The following is a 23,968-nucleotide window of genomic DNA, read 5'->3' as shown; positions in this document are numbered from 1 at the left end:
CTTCCCAAACACTCAGGCAAGTTAATCACATCCATGAATTGAAAATCTTGAAGAAATGAGGTAATACAAAATCAGCAGGGGAAAAGTAGAGAATTTTATAAATAGTGTGAAGCTTCAGCGTAGCATTAGGATTATAATACAATTGATCAGATCTTCTATTATAGGCTACTTGTAAATTAGGGAAATGTAAGAGACAATGTTAGTAAATATTTTTTCCCCGGCTCATGGAAAAAATAACAATGCTAAAAAATAAGTAGTTTTACATTCCTTCCCCGTACACCTAGTGAGAACTCCTCAGCGCATAACATTCATAGTCTCATTTTCCCCCTACCCTCTGCCAATGTGTTGGACTCTGCTTTCATTGTGCTTCCAATCCATTCAAATTCTAATAACTAGAAAGCATTTGCAGTCTTGCTCAATTCCTTATAAAGGCAGTGACAACTCTGGCAGTTTAAGCTTAAAAACCCAACGAAAATTTCCCAGAAAGCAATACCTACAGTTAAAACAGTTTATCACTTTACATAAGGGAGCCAACCTCAAGCCTATAATGAATTTTGAAAGCATTTCACTTAAAGCTAGTGAATAAAAAAGATTGTAGATAAAAACAAATATAATTCAACAACATGTATGTTTGCCAGTTTTCTTTTTCTTTTTCTTTTCACAAGAGTGTTATCCTTACTTTATTTGCTTTTGCTGTAGCTATTGGAAACGTCCAAGGCTTATTTGGTTTAGAATACTTATATAGTCTTCATAGAACATAGCATGGTTTTATATTCATCCTTGTGGACTGTTAGCTTTAATGGTTGCAATAGTTCCTTCTCTCAATGATTCCCATCCTATGGACATATCCATGCCTCCATAACTCTACTTTAGGGTCTTTATATCAATAGTAATATGATTAATAAAAAAGACACGTTTTAGTTTACATTAAAAGTACCAATTCTAGGTGTTTGGTTCACTTGCTTCTCTCTGCTGGAATTGGCTGGAGGAAAAACTGTAGCCAATATATTTGTTTCAAATTTTCTGTTCCATGTTTAGAATTCTTGGCTATAAACCCCTTTTTTATCCTCATTGTAACCAATAGACTACTTCTAGTAAAGATGGAGAAGGGCAAATGCTTAGGTTCGGAGTCCTCAGCAGACATTTCAAGCAGACTGAAGGTGAGGCTCACTGATACCTGGCCGATCTCTTTTATTTCAATATGCACATCCTGTGTAATTACAGTAGTAGACAGACACTGCACAGCTCACAGACAAAGATGGATAACTTGATTACATTTTATAATTTTCTTGACAAGTGTTGGCAAAGGCAATATATTAGTCACACTGTCTAGGGCATCAAATGTCATAGTGATAATGGGGTTTGGGACCACGTGTTTTCTTTGGTGACAGGCTGCCACATGCTGTTCTGTGGTTTTAGACTGGTACTAGAGAAAGATGAGAGAAGGTTGCAAGGAGGTGAGAAGTATATGAAGCAGTTCCTGGGGTGTCCTGAGGCTCAGAAGAAAATGACTTGAAACAATTCTAGCTCTCACTTTTTTTCCTTCAATCAATTCCCAGCTGGGCTGTGACAGAAGGCAGATGATAAGAAAAGAGTAGAGCGAAAAAGTGCAGCCACTTTATAAGATAAGAAGTTTCCCAGAGGGAAGGAGAGTGAAAAAGAAAAAAGAAAAAGTAACAGAGCTTTCTTGGAGGAAGCAGATTACCATGAAATCTTTAGACGTTTTAAACATCAGCAGTAACAGCTGTTAAGCAGTTGGAACAGGTGTAATGGGGTTTGGTGGAAAAGGGCTTCACTATAGCCGTACAGCCTTGCTATATTACCCAGTACTCATGTCTTTGTCAATGAAAAACTTCCTTGGTGAGTTGAAAATGAAGACACAAGAAACCTTCCTATTTGTCATGTGACCTTTATGTAGTTATTACAGAGCTTTTATGATTTCCATATAAAGCAAACAAGAAAGTTATGCCTATGTCCTGAGTGGTATTGCCTAGGTAGGAAAACATAATTTAATACTTCATTCAGTTTTGCATTTTATGTGTATTTTTTATAACATCACCTGAGCTTGATTTTACATGTTTTAAGGGGAAAGGCTGGGTGCTTCTGTGTCCCCCATAAACTGAAGTTTTGCTGGACACTTACTTGTAATTGCTAAGGCACATATATACTTGTGATTTATAAGGCCGCAATGTAGAAATTCAGGAAATTGTATTACAAATGAATCACTTGCATTTGTCATTCTCTGTGGTTTATTAAAGCAAAATCAGATTGAGGGATTGTAATTTTTTTTCACAGAACTTTGAAATAAAGGCGTTACATGTTAAAGCTTAAAAAGTATTAATAATGACAACAATAACAGTATTTAATTAAAAGAAAATTAGGTTAGTTCATACTTAAAGGGTTAAAGCAATATTTGGAGAATATTCTTACAATGGGCTATGAGAGAAATGAAATATTTTTACTTATTTTAGGAGAAGTTACTTTCTAGTATGTTCCTATGCAAATCGGGATGTTAGAAACACAGACCTGAAATTTCTAGGTTTCTTGAGGAAGCAACTGATTGATGGCTATTTTCTCTAATTCTTGGCAGCACAAATGAATAACTACAATTTGTGGAAGATAGAAAAGGGAATAGGGAGAAACGTAAGAGACATACTCAAATATTCATGTCCGTACTCTCACACGTTTAGGAATACTTCATGTTTGTTTTTGATGATGGCTGAATCTAGGTAATTTACAAGATTTGAGAAAGTTGCTAAATAATTGCTTATTTTGTTTCTATTTAAATATTAAATGTACATCTTCAAGGTACTCAAGGTCTTTGCTAGAGACACTGGAAGAGCTTTGCCTCCAATCCAGAGACTTGTAGAGTAACAACTTGATTCTCTCTTTGATGTCATCTCATCAAAAGACTTGGGAAAGATACAATCCTAGACACAAGCTATATGCTCAGTAACTACTCTTTTTAGGTTTTAAAAGCTTTGGATCAGTCACCTATGTACAATGAGTTATTTTGCACCGTGAACATAGATTTATTTTTGTGGACTACAAGAGTTTCAGCATTCTGTGCTGATATTTAGCCCCACACTCTTTATTAATATTAAAATAGAGAACTTTTTATATTAATAGCCCCGTCCCTAAAGAACTACACATATATGGATTAAAGTTGAGGCAGAGCCTAGTACTGTGTCTATACCTCATGCTTAGTTCTTACTTATATATGCTTAATTAAAAAAAATCTTATTTATAATTTTTTGTTGTTTGAGACAGAGTCTTGATCTGTCGCCCAGGTTGGAGTTCAGTGGATCGATCTCAGCTCACTGCAAGCTCCGCCTCCTGGGTTTACACCATTCTTCTGCCTCAGCCTCCCGAGTAGCTGGGACAACAGGTGCCTGCCACGGCGCCTGGGTAATTTTTTGTATTTTTAGTAGGGATGGGATTTCGCTGTGTTAGCCAGGATGGTCTCAATCTCCTGACCTCGTGATCCACCTGCCTCGGCCTCCCAAAGTGCTGGGATTTACAGGCGTGAGCCACCGTGCCCAGCCACTTATTTCTAATTTTTATGGGTACACAGTAGGTATATATTTGTGAGGTACAGGAGATATTTTGATACAGGCATTACAATGCATAATAATCATATCAGGGTAAAGAAGGTATCCATCATTTCAAACATGTATCCTTTATGTTACAAACAAAACAATTATACTCTTTTAGTTATTATAATATGTATAATTAAATTGACTATAGTCACCCCTTGTGCTATCAAATACAAGGTCTTATTAATTCTATTTTTTGTATCCATGTACCACTGTACACCAGAAATAAATAAGATCATACGTAACCCCATCCCCACTACCCTTCCCACTTTCTGGTAAACCATCCTTCTATTTTCTATGCCTGAGAGTTCAATTGTTTTGGTTTTTGATCCCACAAATAAGTGAGCACATGTGATGTTTGTCTTTCTGTGCCCAGCTTATTTCACTTAACATAATGATCTCCATTTCCATTCATGTTGTTGCAAATAACAGGATCTCATTTTTTTAATGGCCAAATAATACTCCATTGTGTATATATGTAGCACATTTTCTCTATTTATTCATCTGTTGATGGATACTTGGTTTGCTTCCAAATCTTGGCTATTGTGAACAGTGCTGCAACAAACATAGGTGTGCAGATATCACTTCAATATGTTGATAGAAATACTTAATTTTATTTCAGTGTTTGTACTTATGGTCCAATGATTGTTTCCTTAACAGTTGTGGTGACTTTGAAAGAATGTAATATGTTTCTTAGGAGAAAAAGAGAGACATTTAAGAACTTTCTAAATGCAATTTTTTCAGTCTAAGGATTCAGACATGGAGGTAACTGAGAAATTAAAATTATGTTTTGAAAGCAAAAGTTTTCTTCTTTGAAAAATTAGCTTATCAGGCAATTCCTTCAAGCATTAAGAAAAGGATCTGCCAATAGAAACAGCCTCCCTGTTGATTTTCAAGATTTTAGATTTTACCTATGTTTTTCATCTTTATTAATCTCCAGAAGACTTACTAGTGGGCTGGGCTTAAGATCTGCAAATATGATAAAGTCATAAAGCTAACATAATGCAAAACCCAGAAGACCCAGTGATGACAGATAAATGTCATGTTTGTACTGAGATATAAGATATAAGGAGAAAAAACTTAAAAGACCATTATTGCAGGAAAATTCCATTTTTTTCCAGTAGTAAGGACCGATTTTGCACATTAGGTTTTTTCTCTATAACTACACATTGAAATATGTTTGTGAATAACATAATATTTAAATGCATTTCTTAGTTCAACACATAGTTTTTTCTTAACCTTGAAACCTTCTCTTTCCTTTAGAAACCCCTTTTACTTATTCCATTACACAAAAAATTTTCTCATGTTTTCTTTCAAACAAGATTAAATAACCCTATAAAAAGTGTAAGAGAACAAAGTATAGACAAGTTTAACATCTAAAGGAAATGACAGGACAAACTGACCGATAAAAGCACATACCTTAAGGTATTTTGGGGAAGAAATAAATTGCACTACTCATAATGTTGCAGTACCACATACTGTGTAGAGCCACTGGGGTCAGGAAGATGCAGTGGTCATAATGAAAAAGCATTTATTATGCATGAGTCAATTCCCTTGCATTGTGTCTGGAAGATGTTGTGCTTGGCAGTAGAGGACTAGTGGGAACAAGAGTTTTTTTCTGTAACCTTAAAATAAATCAGAAGTCAAACATGATAGTCTCACACAGCAGAGCTCCTTTTATTCTTATACACATCAACCAGGGCCTGCTTCTCTTTAATTAATGGACACATACATCAAACCAACTGACAGAAAAGGTTTCCCAGAATCATTTTTGACTCCTTTTATAGCCTGATTTATTCTAGGGTCCCTAGATGCCTGTTTTCGGCAATGGTGAAAAAATGCTTTGAGTTCACTAGGACTTAGGGATAATTGGTTATGATGGTTTATTCTAAATTGAAGTTTTGTTTGCAGTCAGGGATGGAGTTTTGAGTTTTCAAACTGAATTACTTCCCTGTGTAAAACACAGTGGATTTTCCTGGCTTTGAGTGTTTGCCCAAACCCTATGTGGGACGTTCTCCTATCCACCTCTGCCAGTCATATCCCTCATGGAATCCTACATCCTCTGGAGCCTTTCCTTACATACTCTCAGCTCCACTCAGAGGGAGCTGTCCCCTTAAAAATGCTATAGTTTATTCTATATTCTTTTCTTACAATATTTTGAATATGCTGCCTTGCATTATGGTTATTTGTGCACATATGTGTTTCTGCATAGCATTTCTGAACAATTAACTCACCATTGTATCATCTCTTCCTGTTTCCTTTCTCCCTCTCTCCCATTCCAGCAGCAAGGTTGTTAGGTGAGCCTTGCCACCAGGGAAGGATATGACAGAAGGGAAAGCACATACCAAGAGATCCTCCTGACTTTCGTTTCCAAAATATTAAGCCTGGCCAGGTGTGGTGGCTCATGCCTGTAATCCCAGCACTTTGGGAGGCTGAGGTGGGCAGATCACAAGGTCAGGAGTTCGAGATCAGCCTGGCCAACATGGTGAAACCCCGTCTCTACTAAAAATATGAAAATTAGCTGTGCGTGGTGGTGGGTGCCTGTAATCCCAGCTACTCGGGAGGCTGAGGCAGGAAAATCGCTTGAACCCAGAAGGCAAAGGTTGCAGTGAGTCCAGATCGTGCCACTGCACTCCAGCCTGGGTGACAGAGTGAGACTCCATCAAAAAAACAAAACAAAACAAAACAAACAAAAAAACAAAAGCCCTCAGGGGAATGGAGTGAATTTCAGAGTTTAAACAAAATGTTAGTGGTTTAAAGATAGATTCTCCCTTTCTATCACTAGAAATTTCTCTTCAGGGTTTGGGGAGGAAAGAACAATAGAGGGGAAATGATTAGAGAATAAAGTTGCTGTTTCTGGGATTGGGACACTGGAGGCAGAGAGGGAAGAACTTGCAAAGTGGTATAGGCTGCTACACTCATCAGACTTCAGAGTTTGAAGTGTCCCAGAAGGAAAAAAAAAATCAGTCTCTTGTTCTCAAGTAGTAGTACATAGTTGGCAGTAGATAATAAGAATTGTAAGTTATTTTTCTGTAACTTAAAGAAAGAGCTTGTGAGGTTCTTCAGACCTACAAAGACCTGAGTTTGCTACTCGCTTAGATTAAGGTACTCACTTAGATTAAGCAAGTACCATTTGTGTAGACCCTGTGATACTATTCATAATATCCTAGGAGGATATCCCTGTGATACTATTCATAATATTCTGAGGATATATTACTCCTAATATCAAAGTGGTTGTACAACATGTGTGTCACCGTGTGATACTATATGTAATATCTGGGGATAATATTACTCCTTGTATCACAGTGGGTGTATACCACGTGTGTACATTCTGTGATGCTATTCATAATATTCCAGGGAGGTATCACTCCCAATATCACAGTGCTTGTATACCTTGTGTGTACACACTCTGATATTGTTCATATCCTAGAAAGATATTACTCCTAATAATCACAGTGAGTGTGTACCATGTTTTTACACCCTGTGGTACTATTCATAATATCCTAGGAAGATATTACTCCCTGTATCACAGTTGGTATAGACCATGTAATATTATTGATAATATCTCAGGGAGATATTTCTCCTAATATCACAGTGAGTGTGCACAGAGTGTACACCCTGTAATATTATTCATAATACCTTAGGGAGATATTACTCCTTGTATCACAGTGAGTATACCCCTTGTAATATTATTTGTAATATCTTAGGGAGATATTACTTCTAACATCACAGTGGATGTACACCAATTGTGTGCACCCTCTGTGATAGTATTCGTAATACCTTACAAGGATATTACTCCTAATATCACAGTTAGTGTACACCCTGTGATATTATTCATAATATCTTAGGCAGATGTTACTACTAATATCAGTGGGCATACACAATGTGTGTGCAGCCCTGTGATATTATTCTTTATATCTTAGGGAGATATTACTCCTAATATCACAGTGGGTGTACACCATGTGTGTACATACTTTGATATTAATCATAATATCTTAGGAAGATCTTACTTATAAAATCACAGTATATATACACCTAGTGATATTATTTGTAATATCTTAGAAATATATTACTCCTAATATCATAGGGGTGTACACACTGTGATATTATTTGTAATGTCTCAGTGAGATATTACTTCTAATATCACAGTGGGTATACACCCTGCGATATTATTCGTAATATCTTAGAGAGCTATAACTCTTAATATCACAGTGGATTTACACAATGTGTGTGCACCCAGTGTGATATTATTCTTCACATCTTAGGGAGCTATGACTCCTAATATCAGTGTGTGTACACTCACTGTGATGTTATTCGTCGTATCTTAGCAAGATATGACTCCCAACATCACAAAGGGTGTATCTCCCTAAGATATTATTCTTCACATCTTAGGGAGATATGACTCCTAATATCACAGTGTGTGTACATTCACTGTGATATTATTCATCATATTTAGCAAGATATTACTCCTAATATTACAATGTTTGTACACCATTTGTGTACATACTTTGATATTAATCATCGTATCTTAGGAAGATATTACTCCTAATATCACAGTAAGTGTACACCCAGTGATATTTGTAATATCTTAGTGAGATTCTACTTCTAATATCACAGTGGGTGTACACCCTGTGATATTATTTGTAACACCTTAGGGAAATATTACTTCTTGCTTCATCCTCAGTGGAGATAAGGAACAGCTGAACCCAATCTGCTTTACATATATCCTTTCAATCAAAGTTTGCCCAAGTCACAATTAGTTCAGGCTTTGCACCTCGACAGGCTAATTGTTTCATTTGATTATCTGAGGGAATAACAGACGACTTACCCTAATATCTGACCACAAGCAGCTTGGAACCACTTAGTGTGGTGTTTTGCTGGCTTACTCCCTGTGTTTCTTCAAATATCCAAGGCATCCAGAAAAATAAAGTAAACAAACCAAACAAAGTTTAAAGTGCTGAGATGTAAGAGAGGCCATATGACAAACATTCATCACATTCATAAAATGTGGCTCCACTGTGGTATTTATTGCTTTGTTAACTTTCACTTATAGCTCCAGCTCAGGTCTAATGGTATCACTTACCACTTTGCTTACAATATGCAATACAACTTTCCACCAAAAAAAGTGCAATACAAATATTATTTTTGTATAACTAATACACTTAAAATCTGATCAGGCTCATACTGCAGATCTCCATACCAGAGTACAAGTGGTTTATGATAAAGAAAACAGAATGGCACTTCCTCAGTGGACCTGGGCAATCTCTCACATTTCTTGGAGGCCTTTTTCACTTTTTTATGTATTTATTGAGTATCCTTTGGCTACTTGGACTGTCCCCGGTACTAACAGAGTTTGATTTCAGTAGATGCTTAGAAAAATAGTGTAGCAGGGATCTAGGTGCCGCAAAGATAAATGAAAAACAGCCCTACCCTTAAGAAAATTGCCACTGAGTGTGAAAGGTAGCAGAGTACAGTGGTCAAGAGTAGTTTTCAGAGACATACAATTTGGGTTCAAATCCCAGCTTTGCTTCTTCCTACATAGGCAGGTTACACAATCATTCCTTTCCCAATTTTCCTATTTTAAAAATAAGAGGTTAAGGCAAAAATAGTACCTTTTCATGGAGGTATGATGAGAATTATTTAGTTAACATTTGGGAAGAACCTAAAGGAGAACCTGGTGCAACAAAAATGTGATAATTTTTAAAATTAGATGAGCAGGCATGAACCTTAGCCCATAAAACCGAGTGAACTAAAGGCCCCCAAAACACACTTCTTTTTTTTTTTGTTTTGTTTAGTTGAAACTGAAATGACTCCTTCCTCCATTCCAAGTGAGATGGTGCAAATTTACTCTCAATCAATTATCTGGCCACCTCACCCCTCAGTCTTTTGTCTGAATTTGTATCTAAGTTGTTAACAGTTTACGAAGTGCCAAGGCATCAAAGAGAGGGAATGGCAGGAATAAATACCTGGTTTTCTCTGCCTTCTGTCCTTTCTCTCCTGAATTACCATCATCTCATCTTCTTAATCCTTAATCTAAGCAAGTAGCAAACAAAGATGCCCCTGTTTCTTATCCTCAGGTCCTTTTAGGTCTGAAGAACCTCACAAGCTCTTTCTTTAAGTTTACAGAAAAATAACTTATAATTCTTATTATCTACTGCCAACTATGATATATCACAGGGTGTATACACATGGGGTACACCCACTGTGATATCAGGAGTGAAATCTTCCTAAATATTACGATTAATGTGACACATTGTACACGCACTGTGAAATCAGGGGTAGTATCTCCCTAGGATATTAGGAGTAATATCACCCTGTGATGTTAGGGGTAGTGTCTGCCTAAAATATTACAAATAGTATCACAGTGTGTACATCCACCGGGATATTAAAAATAATATCACCCTAGGATTTTATGAAAAATCTCACAAGGTATACACTCACTGTGGGTCATATCATTCTTTCGCCCCTTGGATGTTGAAAACATCACAGGGAATGTGTATATCCCCTGTGATATTGAAAGTGATATTCTTTTCCTCCCTGGGCTTTAGGACATATATCACAGGGTGGGTGTACACTTCCTGCGATATTGGAATAATATAAGCCTTTAACCCTTTGGACATTAGAAACAGTATCACAGCAGGGGCGTACACCCCCTGAGATATTGAAAGTACTGTCATCCTCTCTCCCATAGGATATTAGAAACATATCACAGGGGGTATGTACACCGCCTGCAATATAGGGAGTAATATTATCCTGTAGTTTGATGGATATTAGAAACAATATAATAAGGGAGATGTAGAGCCCCTGTGATATTGGGAATAATATGCTCTCCATTTCTGGATATTAGGAAGAATATCACATGGGGTGTATACCCACTGCGGTATTGGGAGTATTATCACCTCCTCCTCCCCTGGATATTAGGAACAATATCACAGGAATAGTGTACATCCCCTGTGATTTCGGAAGTAATATTCTCCCCCATCAGAATGTTAGAAACTATCACAGAGGTGATGTACACCTCCCTCAATGTTGAGAGTAATATCATTATTTTTCTCTCCTGGATATTGAAAATAATATTACAGAGTGGTGTATGCCACCTGCGATATAGGGAGTCACATCATCCTCTACTTTCCTGGATATTAGGAACTACATCACAGCAGTGGTGTACATCTGTGAGATATTAGGGGAAATATCCTCTCCCTATCTGGGATATTAGGAACAATATCACAATGAGGTGGTTACACCCCCCGCAATATTAGGAGTAATATCATCCTCTCCACCCCTGAATATTAAGAACCATATCATGGGGGGTGGGGGCATACAACCCCTGCGATATGAGGAGTAATATTATGTAATATTACCTTTCCCCTCCTGGATATTACAAACCATAATACACTCCTTGAGATATGGGGAGTAGTATCACCTTCTCTCCCCCTGGATATTACGAACCATATCACAAGGGGGTGTACACCCCTCGCGACAAGCGAGTGATATCACCCTCTCCCTCCCTGGATATTACAAACCATATCGCCAGGGGTTGTACACCCCCCGTGATATAGGGAGTAATATCACCCTCTCCCCCTGGATATTACGAACCATATCACATGGGGGTGTACACACGGTGTATTTACTCTATTGGCAATAGCATTATCTCCCTTTTTGGATATTACAAACAATATCACAAGGGGGTGTACACCCCTTGCGATATTGGGAATAATATCATCCTCTCCCTTTCTTTATAATAAAATCATTATTAGAGGGGGCGTGTATATCTCCTACAATATTGGGAGTAATAGCATACTGTCCACCTTTTAATATCAGGAGCAATTTGACACGGTGTGTGTATACCCCCTGAGATTTTTAGGAGCAATATGCTCTTTTTCCCTGAATATTAGAAATAATGTCACGTGGGGGGTGTACATCTCTTGTAATATAGCTTGTAAAGTCATCCTGTCCCTAACTGGATATTAGAAACAATATCACAGGGGAGGTGTACATTCCCTGTGATATTGGGAATAATATACTTTCACCTCTTTGATATTAGTAACAATACCATAGAGAGGGTGTATACCCCCTGTGATTTTGGGAGTAATATTATCCTCTCTTCCACTGGATATTAGGAACAATATCACAGGGGAATGTACACTTCCTGCGATATTGGGAGTAACATCATCCTCTCCACCCCTGGATATTAGGAACAATATTACAGGATGGGTATACACCCACTGAGATACTGGGACTAATATCAACCTCTCCTCTTCTGGATATTAGGAACAATATCACACGGGGAGTGTACACACCCTATGATATTGGGAGTAATATCATCCTCTCCCTCCCTGGATAAAAAAAAATCAGAGTTAGGGTGTATACGCCTTGCAATATTAAGAGTAATGTTGTACTCTCTTCCCCTGGATATTAGGAACAGTATCACAGGGGGGGTGTACACTCTCTGAAATATTGACAGTAATATCATCCTCTCCTCATCTGGATATTAGAAACAATATCACAGAATGAGTGTAAATGCCCTGCGATATTCGGAGCACTATCCTCGTTTCCCCCCATTGATATTAGCAACAATATCATGGGGGATTGTACACCCCTTGCAATATTGGAGTGGGTGTACACCCCCCGTGGTAGTGTTCCTAATATCCAAGGAGAAAGAGGATGATTTTGCTCCTAGTATCACCGGGGGTATATACATCTCAGGGGGTGTATACACTCTTTTGATGTTTTTTCTTTTTTTTTTTTTTTTTTTTTTTTTTTTTTGAGACGGAGTCTCGCTCTGTCCCTCAGGCTGGAGTGCAGTGGCCGGATCTCAGCTCACTGCAAGCTCCGCCTCCCGGGTTCACGCCATTCTCCTGCCTCAGCCTCCCGAGCAGCTGGGACTACAGGCGCCCGCCACCTCGCCCGGCTAGTTTTTTGTATTTTTTAGTAGAGACGGGGTTTCACCGTGTTAGCCAGGATGGTCTCGATCTCCTGACCTCATGATCCGCCCGTCTCGGCCTCCCAAAGTGCTGGGATTACAGGCTTGAGCCACCGCGCCCGGCCTGTTTTTTCTAATATCCAAAGGAAAAGAGAATGACATTAACCTAAATATCGCAAGGGATGTACACTCTCCGTGATATTGTTCCTAATAACAAAGTGGGGAGAGGATGACATTACTCCCTCGATCACAGGGAGTGTATACCCACCCTGTGATATTGTTCCTAATATTCAAAGAGAGAGAAGATGATATTACTCCCACAATTGCAGGGTGTGCACAACCACCCTGTAATATTGTTCCTAATATCCAGGGGGGAGAAAATGATATTACTTCCAATATGTCAGGGTGCATACACCACCCCTGTTATATACTCCCAATACTGCAGGCGTTTTACACCTCCCCTGGGATATTGTTCTTAATATCCACTGGGGGAGAGGATGATATTACATTCAATATCACAGGCGGTGTACACCTCACCCCTGTGATATTGTTCCAAATATCTATGGGAAGAGAGGATGATGTTGCTCCCAATATCGCAGGTGCTGTACACCCTTCCTGTGATATTTTTGCTAACATCCAATGGGGAGACGATGATATTACTCCCCAATATTGCAGAAGGTGTATACCTTTCGGTGATATTGTTCCCAATATCCACGGGTGGTGGGGGAGAACATGATATTACTCAAAATACCGCAGGGATTGTACAACCCCCCTTTGATATAGTTCCTAATAAGCAGAAGTGGAGACGGCAATATTACTCTCAATGTGGCAGAGGTTGCACACCCACCCTTTGTTTCTAATATCCAAGGGAAAGACAATATTACTCCCAATATCACATGAAGTGTATACCCACTCTGTGATGTGGTTCCTAATATCCACGGGGGATGGGGATAATATTGCATCCAACATCTCTGGGGGTGTACACTCCCCCTGAGATATTGGTCTTAATATCCATTGGGGGTGTAAATGATATTAATCCCCAAAACGCAGAGGATGTACACTCTTTCTGTGATATTTCTCCTAATATCCAGGGATGGACAGGATGGTATTACTCCCAATGTTCCATGGGGTGTTCACTCCCCTGTGATACGGTTATTAATATTAATACTGTGATATTGTTCCTAATATCCAGGAGGGAACAGGATGAAATTACTCTCAATATCATAGGGACTGTACACCCCACCTGTAATATTGTTTCTAATATCCAGGAACGGAGAGAATGATATTACTTCTAATATCCCAGGGGGTGTACACCCCTCCTGTGATATTGTTCTGAATATCCATGAGGGAAAGGATGACATTGCTCCCAATATCGCAGGGGCTGTACACCTTTTCTGTGATATTGTTTCTAATGTCCAGGGGGGAGAGGATGATATCACTTCCAAAATCGCAGGAGGTGTTCACCCCGCTGTGATATTGTTCTTAATATCCAAATGGGTCAGGATGATATTACTCCCGATATCGGAGAAGGTGTACACCAATTCTGTGATATTGTTCCTAATATCCGGGGGAGAGAGGATGATATTACCGCCAACATTGCAGACTGCTGTACACTCCCCCGTGATATTTTTCCTAATATCCAAATGGGGAGAGGCTGATATAACTCTTAATATTGCAGAGGGTGTACACCACCCTGTGATATTGTTCCTAATATTTAGGGGGAAATAGGATATTACTCACAATATTGCAGGGGCTGTACACCTGCCCTGTGGTATTATTTCTAATATTAAGGGGGAGAGAGAATGATATTACTCCCAACATCTAGGGGGTGTACACCCAGTGTGATGTTTTGCCTAATATTCAGGGAGAAAGAGGGTGATAATACTCTCAATATTGCAGGGGTGTACACCCTTCCTTGATAATGTTTCGAATATCCAGGAAGGGAGAGGATGATATTACTCCCAGTATAGCAGGAAATGTGTGCCCCCGATATGATATCGTTCCTAATACTCCGGAATGAGAGGATGCTATTACTCACCATATCGCAGGGGGTGTACACCCCTCCTGTGGTATGGTTCCTAATGTCCAGGGAGAAAGAAGATGATATTACTCCCAATATTGCAGAGGGTGTACATCCCCTTATAATATGGTTTTAATATTTAGAAGGAGAGAATATAATATGACTTTCAACATTTCAGGCGGTGTACACCCCTTCCATGATATCATTCTTAATTTCCACTGTGGGAGAGGGTGACATTACTCCCAGCATCGCAGGGGGTGTATACCCTTCTGTAATATTTTTCTTAATATTCAAAGGTGGAGAGGATAATGTTACTCCCAAAACCGTAGGTGGTGTGCACCCACTTGTGATATCTTTCTAATATTCAGGGGCGGAGAGGATGATATTACTCCCAATATTGCAGATAGTGTACAACCACTGTGATATTGTTTCTAATAGCCAGGTGGGGAGAGAATCATATCACTCAAAATATCACAGGGGGTGTACATCCTTCCTGTAATATTGTTCCTAATATCCAGGTTGAGAGAAGATGATATTACTCTCAATATCGCACTGGGTAGACACCTCCCCTGTGATATTGTTCATAATATCCTGAAGAAGAGAAGATGATATTATTCCCAATATATTGGGTAGCATACACCCCCTCTTTGATATTGTTCCTAATATCTTGGGAGAAAGAAAGTGATATTATTCCCAATATCACATGGGGCGTACACCTCCCGTGTTATATTGTTCCTAATATCCGGTGGAGGAAAGATGATATTACACCCAATTTCACAGGAAGTATACACCATCACAGTGATATTGTTCCTGATCTCCTGGGGGCAGAGGATGATATTACTTTTATTATTGCGGAGAGTGTACACTCACTCTGTGATATTGTTCCTAATATTCATGGGGGAAGAAAATATTACTCCCAACATCACATGAAGTGTACACTCACCATGTGATATTGTTCCTAGTATCCAGGGGTAAAGAGGATAATATCATACCCAGTATCGTCGGGTGTGTACACCCCCTGCGTGATATTATTCCTAATATTCAGGTGGGTGCAGGATGACATTACTCCCAATATCGCAGGAGGTGTACACCTCTACGTGATATATTTTTTAATTTTCAAGGGGGGAGAGAATGACATTTCTCCCAATATTGCAAAGAATGTACATTCCCCCAGTGATATAGTTTCTAATATCCAGAGCATCAGAGGATGATATTACTCCCAATATCGCTGGAAGTGTACACCCCCTCTGTGATGTTGTTCTTAATACCCAGAACCTGATAGGATAATATTACCTCCAATATCGCATGGGGTGTACACACCCCTGTGACATTGTTCCTAATCTCCAAGGAGAGAGAGGCTATTACTCCCAATATAGCAGGGGGTGTACACTCCCCCTGAGATGTTGTTCCTAACATGCAGGGAGGGGAAGGATTTTGTCACATTTAATATCGCAGGTATAATATTGTTTCTAATATCCAGGGGGTTGGGGATGACATTACCCCCAATATCACAAGGACTGTACCCCCTCTGTGATCTTGTTTCCAATATTCAGGTGGGGAGAGGATGACATGACTCCAAATATCTTAGTCGTGTACACGCCCTGCATAGTAGTGTTTATAATATCCAGAAGTGAAGAGGATGATATTACTCTCAATATCAAAAAAGATATACACCTGCCCAGCAATATTGTTTTTAATATCGAAGGGAGGAAAAGATGATATTACTCCCAATATCGCAGGGGGTCTACACCCTCTTTGTGATATTGGTCCTAATATCCAACAGGGGAAAGGATAATACTGATCTTTTCCTGTTATATTGTTCCTAATATCCAGGGGTTGGGAGAGTTATATTACTCCCAGTATCGCAGGGATGTATGCCACCCCCACGATATTACTCATAATATCCTGTTGGGTTAAAGGATAATATTACTCCCAAATTCACAGGGGGTGTACAGCCCCCCCCATAATGTTGTTTTTAATATCCTAGTTTGTAGAGGATAATATTACTCCAAATATCTTAGAGGGTATACACCACCCCCTTTGATATTGTTTCTAATATACAGGGGGAAAGAGGAAGATATTACTCCCAATATCGTAGGCAGTGTAAACCCCGCCTGTGATATTGTTTCTTATATCCAGGCAGGGAGAGAATAATATTACTGCCAATATCACAAGGGGTGTACACCCACGCTTTAATATTGTTCCTAATATCCAGGGGCGGAGAGAAAGATATCACTCCCAATATTCTAGGAGGTGTACCTCCCCTTTGATATCGTTCCTAATATCCAAAAGGGAAAGGAGATTACTCTCAATATCGCAGGAAGTGTATACCCTCTCTGTGATATTGTTTCTAATATTTAGAGAAGAAGATGATGATCTTACTCCCAATGTCACAAACGGTATACACCTCCCCCCCCCCCGTATTATTGTTCCTAATATCCAGGGGGGAAGAGTATGACATTATTCCCAAAATCACAGGGGATGTACACACTCTCTGTGATATTTTTCCTAATATCCTGGGGGGAGAGAATGCTATTACTCCTAGTATCACAGGAGGTGTAGACCTCCACTGTGACATTGTTTCTAATATCCAACGGGGGAGAAAATAATATTACTCTCAATATCCTGGGGAGTTCCCCCCCGCCCCCCATAATACTGTTGTTAATATTCAGGATAAGAGAGTACATTACTTCAAATATCTCAGGGGATGTACACTCCCCCTGTATTATTGTTCCCAATATCCTGGGGGGAGAAGATGGCATTACTTGCAATATTGCAGGGGGTGTACACCCCCTCTGTGGTATTGTTTCTAATATTCAGGAAGGGTGAGGATGATAATATTTGCAGTATCGCAGGGGGTGTACATCCCCCGTGATAATGTTAATAATATTAAGAGGGGGCGGAGCAAGATGGCCGAATAGGAACAACTCCAGTCTCCAACTCCCAGCGCGAGCGACACAGAAGACCGGTGATTTCTGCATTTTCAACTGAGGTACTGGGGTCATCTCACTAGGGAGTGCCGGACAATCGGTGCTGGTCAGCTGCTGCAGCCTGACCAGCGAGAGCTGAAGCAGGGCGAGGCATCGCCTCACCTGGAAGCGCAAGGGGGAAGGGGATCCGTTTTCCTAGCCAGGGGAACTGAGACACACAACACCTGGAAAATCGGGTAACTCCCACCCCAATACTGCGCTGTAAGCATACAGGCATTCCAGGAGAATATATCCCACACCTGGCCGGGAGGGTCCCACGCCCACGAAGCCTCCCTCACTGCTAACACAGCAGTCTGCCGCGATCTATCCGCAAGGCAGCAGCGAGGCTGGGGGAGGGGCGCCCGCCATTGCTGAGGCTTAAGTAGGTAAACAAAGCCGCTGGGAAGCTCGAACTGGGTGGAGCTCACAGCAGCTCAAGGAAGCCTGCCTGTCTCTGTAGTCTCCACCTCTGGGGACAGCGCACAGCTGAAGACCAACAGGGGAAGTAGCGGGAGACGGTGCAGACGCGAACGACTCTGTCTGACAGCTTTGGGGAGAGCCGCGGATCTCCCAACGCGGAGGTTGAGATCTGAGAACGGACAGACTGCCTGCTCAGGTGTGTCCCTGACCCCTGAGTAGCCTAGCTGGGAGAAATCCCCCACTAGGGGCAGTCTGACACCCCACACCTCACAGGGTGGAGTACACCCCTGAGAGGACACTTCCAAAGGAAGAATCAGACAGGTACACTCGCTGTTCAGCAATATTCTATCTTCGGCAACCTCTGCTGCTGATACCCAGGCAAACAGGGTCTGGAGTGGACCTCAAGCAATCTCCAACAGACCAACAGAGAGTCCTTCTGACTGTCAGAAGGAAAACTATCAAACAGGAAGGACACCTATACCAAAACCCCATCAGTTCGTCACCACCATCAAAGACCAGAGACAGATAAAACCACAAAGATGGGGAAGAAGCAGGGCAGAAAAGCTGGAAATTCAAAAAATAAGAGCGCATCTCCCCCTGCAAAGGAGCGCAGCCCATCACCAGCAACGGATCAAAGCTGGTCAGAGAATGACTTGGACGAGAGGAGAGAAGAAGGCTTCAGTCCATCAAACTTATCAGAGCTAAAGGAGGAATTACGTACCCAGCGCAAAGAAACTAAAAATCTTGAAAAAAGAGTGGAAGAATTGACAGCTAGACTAATTAATGCAGAGAAGATCATAAACGAAATGACAGAGATGAAAACCATGACACGAGAAATACGTGACAAATGCACAAGCTTCAGTAACCGACTCGATCAACTGGAAGAAAGAGTATCAGCGATTGAAGATCAAATGAATGAAATGAAGCGAGAAGAGAAACCAAAAGAAAAAAGAAGAAAAAGAAATGAGCAAAGCCTGCAAGAAGTATGGGATTACGTAAAAAGACCAAATCTACGTCTGATTGGGGTGCCTGAAAGTGAGGGGGAAAATGGAACCAAGTTGGAAAACACTCTTCAGGATATCATCCAGGAGAACTTCCCCAACCTAGTAGGGCAGGCCAACATTCAAATTCAGGAAATACAGAGAACGCCACAAAGATACTCCTCCAGAAGAGCAACTCCAAGACACATAATTGCCAGATTCACCAAAGTTGAAATGAAGGAAAAAATCTTAAGGGCAGCCAGAGAGAAAGGTCGGGTCACCCACAAAGGGAAGCCCATCAGACTAACAGCAGATCTCTCGGCAGAAACTCTACAAGCCAGAAGAGAGTGGGGGCCAATATTCAACGTTCTTAAAGAAAAGAATTTTAAACCCAGAATTTCATATCCAGCCAAACTAAGTTTCATAAGTGAAGGAGAAATAAAATCCTTTACAGATAAGCAAATGCTTAGAGATTTTGTCACCACCAGGCCTGCCTTACAAGAGACCCTGAAGGAAGCCCTAAACATGGAAAGGAACAACCGGTACCAGCCATCGCAAAAACTTGGCAAAATGTAAAGACCATCGAGGCTAGGAAGAAACTGCATCAACTAACGAGCAAAATAACCAGTTAATATCATAATGGCAGGATCAAGTTCACACATAACAATATTAACCTTAAATGTTAATGGACTAAATGCTCCAATTAAAAGACACAGACTGGCAAACTGGATAAAGAGTCAAGACCCATCAGTCTGCTGTATCAGGAGACCCATCTCACATGCAGAGACATACATAGGCTCAAAATAAAGGGATGGAGGAAGATCTACCAAGCAAATGGAGAACAAAAAAAAGCAGGGGTTGCAATCCTAGTCTCTGATAAAACAGACTTTAAACCATCAAAGATCAAAAGAGACAAAGAAGGCCATTACATAATGGTAAAGGGATCAATTCAACAGGAAGAGCTAACTCTCCTAAATATATATGCACCCAATACAGGAGCACCCAGATTCATAAAGCAAGTCCTTAGAGACTTACAAAGAGACTTAGACTCCCATACAATAATAATGGGGGACTTCAACACTCTGCTGTCAACATTAGACAGATCAACGAGACAGAAAGTTAACAAGGATATCCAGGAATTGAACTCATCTCTGCACCAAGCGGACCTAATAGACATCTATAGAACTCTCCACCCCAAATCAACAGAATATACATTCTTCTCAGCACCACATCGCACTTATTCCAAAATTGACCACATAATTGGAAGTAAAGTACTCCTCAGCAAATGTAAAAGAACAGAAATTATAACAAACTGTCTCTCAGACCACAGTGCAATCAAACTAGAACTCAGGACTAAGAAACTCAATCAAAACCGCTCAACTACATGGAAACTGAACAACCTGCTCCTGAATGACTACTGGGTACATAACGAAATGAAAGCGGAAATAAAGATGTTCTTTGAAACCAATGAGAACAAAGATACAACATACCAGAATCTCTGGGACACATTTAAAGCAGTGTGTAGAGGGAAATTTATAGCACTAAATGCCCACAAGAGAAAGCAGGAAAGATCTAAAATTGACACTCTAACATCACAATTAAAAGAACTAGAGAGGCAAGAGCAATCACATTCAAAAGCTAGCAGAAGGCAAGAAATAACTAAGATCAGAGCAGAACTGAAGGAGATAGAGACACAAAAAACCCTCCAAAAAATCAATGAATCCAGGAGTTGGTTTTTTGAAAAGATCAACAAAATTGACAGACCGCTAGCAAGGCTAATAAAGAAAAAAAGAGAGAGGAATCAAATAGATGCAATAAAAAATGATAAAGGGGATATCACCACTGACCCCACAGAAATACAAACTACCATCAGAGAATACTATAAACGCCTCTACGCAAATCAACTAGAAAATCTAGAAGAAATGGATAATTTCCTGGACACTTACACTCTCCCAAGGCTAAACCAGGAAGAAGTTGAATCCCTGAATAGACCAATAGCAGGCTCTGAAATTGAGGCAACAATTAATAGCCTACCCACCAAAAAAAGTCCAGGACCAGATGGATTCACAGCTGAATTCTACCAGAGGTACAAGGAGGAGCTGGTACCATTCCTTCTGAAACTATTCCAATCAATAGAAAAAGAGGGAATCCTCCCTAACTCATTTTATGAGGCCAACATCATCCTGATACCAAAGCCTGGCAGAGACACAACAAAAAAAGAGAATTTTAGACCAATATCCCTGATGAACATTGATGCAAAAATCCTCAATAAAATACTGGCAAACCGGATTCAGCAGCACATCAAAAAGCTTATCCACCATGATCAAGTGGGCTTCATCCCTGGGATGCAAGGCTGGTTCAACATTCGCAAATCAATAAACGTAATCCAGCATATAAACAGAACCAAAGACAAGAACCACATGATTGTCTCAATAGATGCAGAAAAGGCTTTTGACAAAATTCAACAGCCCTTCATGCTAAAAACGCTCAATAAATTCGGTATTGATGGAACGTACCTCAAAATAATAAGAGCTATTTATGACAAACCCACAGCTAATATCATACTGAATGGGCAAAAACTGGAAAAATTCCCTTTGAAAACTGGCACAAGACAGGGATGCCCTCTCTCACCACTCCTATTCAACATAGTGTTGGAAGTTCTGGCTAGGGCAATCAGGCAAGAGAAAGAAATCAAGGGTATCCAGTTAGGAAAAGAAGAAGTCAAATTGTCCCTGTTTGCAGATGACATGATTGTATATTTAGAAAACCCCATCGTCTCAGCCCAAAATCTCCTTAAGCTGATAAGCAACTTCAGCAAAGTCTCAGGATACAAAATTAATGTGCAAAAATCACAAGCATTCTTATACACCAGCAACAGACAAGCAGAGAGCCAAATCAGGAATGAACTTCCATTCACAATTGCTTCAAAGAGAATAAAATACCTAGGAATCCAGCTTACAAGGGATGTAAAGGACCTCTTCAAGGAGAACTACAAACCACTGCTCAGTGAAATAAAAGAGGACACAAACAAATGGAAGAACATACCATGCTCATGGATAGGAAGAATCAATATCGTGAAAATGGCCATACTCCCCAAGGTTATTTATAGATTCAATGCCATCCCCATCAAGCTACCAATGACTTTCTTCACAGAATTGGAAAAAACTGCTTTAAAGTTCATATGGAACCAAAAAAGAGCCCGCATTGCCAAGACAATCCTAAGTCAAAAGGACAAAGCTGGAGGCGTCACGCTACCTGACTTCAAACTATACTACAAGGCTACAGTAACCAAAACAGCATGGTACTGGTACCAAAACAGAGATATAGACCAATGGAACAGAACAGAGTCCTCAGAAATAATACCGCACATCTACAGCCATCTGATCTTTGACAAACCTGAGAGAAACAAGAAATGGGGAAAGGATTCCCTATTTAATAAATGGTGCTGGGAAAATTGGCTAGCCATAAGTAGAAAGCTGAAACTGGATCCTTTCCTTACCCCTTATACGAAGATTAATTCAAGATGGATTAGAGACTTAAATGTTAGACCTAATACCATAAAAACCCTAGAAGAAAATCTAGGTAGTACCATTCAGGACATAGGCATGGGCAAGGACTTCATGTCTAAAACACCAAAAGCAACGGCAGCAAAAGCCATAATTGACAAATGGGATCTAATTAAACTAAAGAGCTTTTGCACAGCAAAAGAAACTACCATCAGAGTGAACAGGCAACCTACAGAATGGGAGAAAATTTTTGCAACCTACTCATCTGACAAAGGGCTAATATCCAGAATCTACAAAGAACTCAAACAAATATACAAGAAAAAAACAAACAACCCCATCAAAAAGTGGGGAAAGGATATGAACAGACATTTCTCAAAAGAAGATATTCATACAGCCAACAGACACATGAAAAAATGCTCATCATCACTGGCCATCAGAGAAATGCAAATCAAAACCACAATGAGATACCATCTCACACCAGTTAGAATGGCAATCATTAAGAAGTCAGGAAACAACAGGTGTTGGAGAGGATGTGGAGAAATAGGAACACTTTTACACTGTTGGTGGGATTGTAAACTAGTTCAACCATTATGGAAAACAGTATGGCAATTCCTCAAGGATCTAGAACTAGATGTACCATATGACCCAGCCATCCCACTACTGGGTATATACCCAAAGGATTATAAATTAGTCTACTACAAAGACACATGTACACGTATGTTTATTGCGGCACTATTCACAATAGCAAAGACTTGGAATCAACCCAAATGTCCATCTGTGACAGACTGGATTAAGAAAATGTGGCACATATACACCATGGAATACTATGCAGCCATAAAAAAGGATGAGTTTGCATCCTTTGTAGGGACATGGATGCAGCTGGAAACCATCATTCTTAGCAAACTATCACAAGAAGAGAAAACCAAACACCGCATGTTCTCACTCATAGGTGGGAACTGAACAATGAGATCACTTGGACTCGGGAAGGGGAACATCACACACTGGGGTCTATCATGGGGAGGGGGGAGGGGGGAGGAGGGAGGGATTGCGTTGGGGAGTTATACATGATATAAATGATGAATTGATGGGTGCTGACGAGTTGATGGGTGCAGCACACCAACATGGCATAAGTATACATATGTAACAAACCTGCACGTTATGCACATGTACCCTAGAACTTAAAGTATAATAAAAAAAAAAATAATAATAATATTAAGAGGGGAAGAAGATATATTATACATAATATATAATATTACTCATAATATTACTCTTATAGTCACCATGTGACTATACTGTGAGTGTACACCGTGTGTGTACACAACGTGGGATATTATTCAAAATATCCTGGGGAGATATTAGTCTCCTATCACAATGTGTGTACATGATTTGTGTACACCCTGGGATATTATTCATGTTATATGAATCATTTGTGATATTACTCTGCTAATATCACAGTGTGTGATATTAAATCCAATATCACAGAGAGTGTACACTCTTTGATATTTTACACCATGTGTACACCCTCTGGGATATTATTCATAATAATATGGGGAT

The sequence above is a fragment of the Rhinopithecus roxellana genome, chromosome 3, assembly GCF_007565055.1.
Source record: "Rhinopithecus roxellana isolate Shanxi Qingling chromosome 3, ASM756505v1, whole genome shotgun sequence".
Lineage (NCBI taxonomy): Eukaryota > Metazoa > Chordata > Mammalia > Primates > Cercopithecidae > Rhinopithecus > Rhinopithecus roxellana.
The sequence above is the reverse complement of the archived record's forward strand: the minus strand, read 5'-3'. Positions refer to the sequence as shown.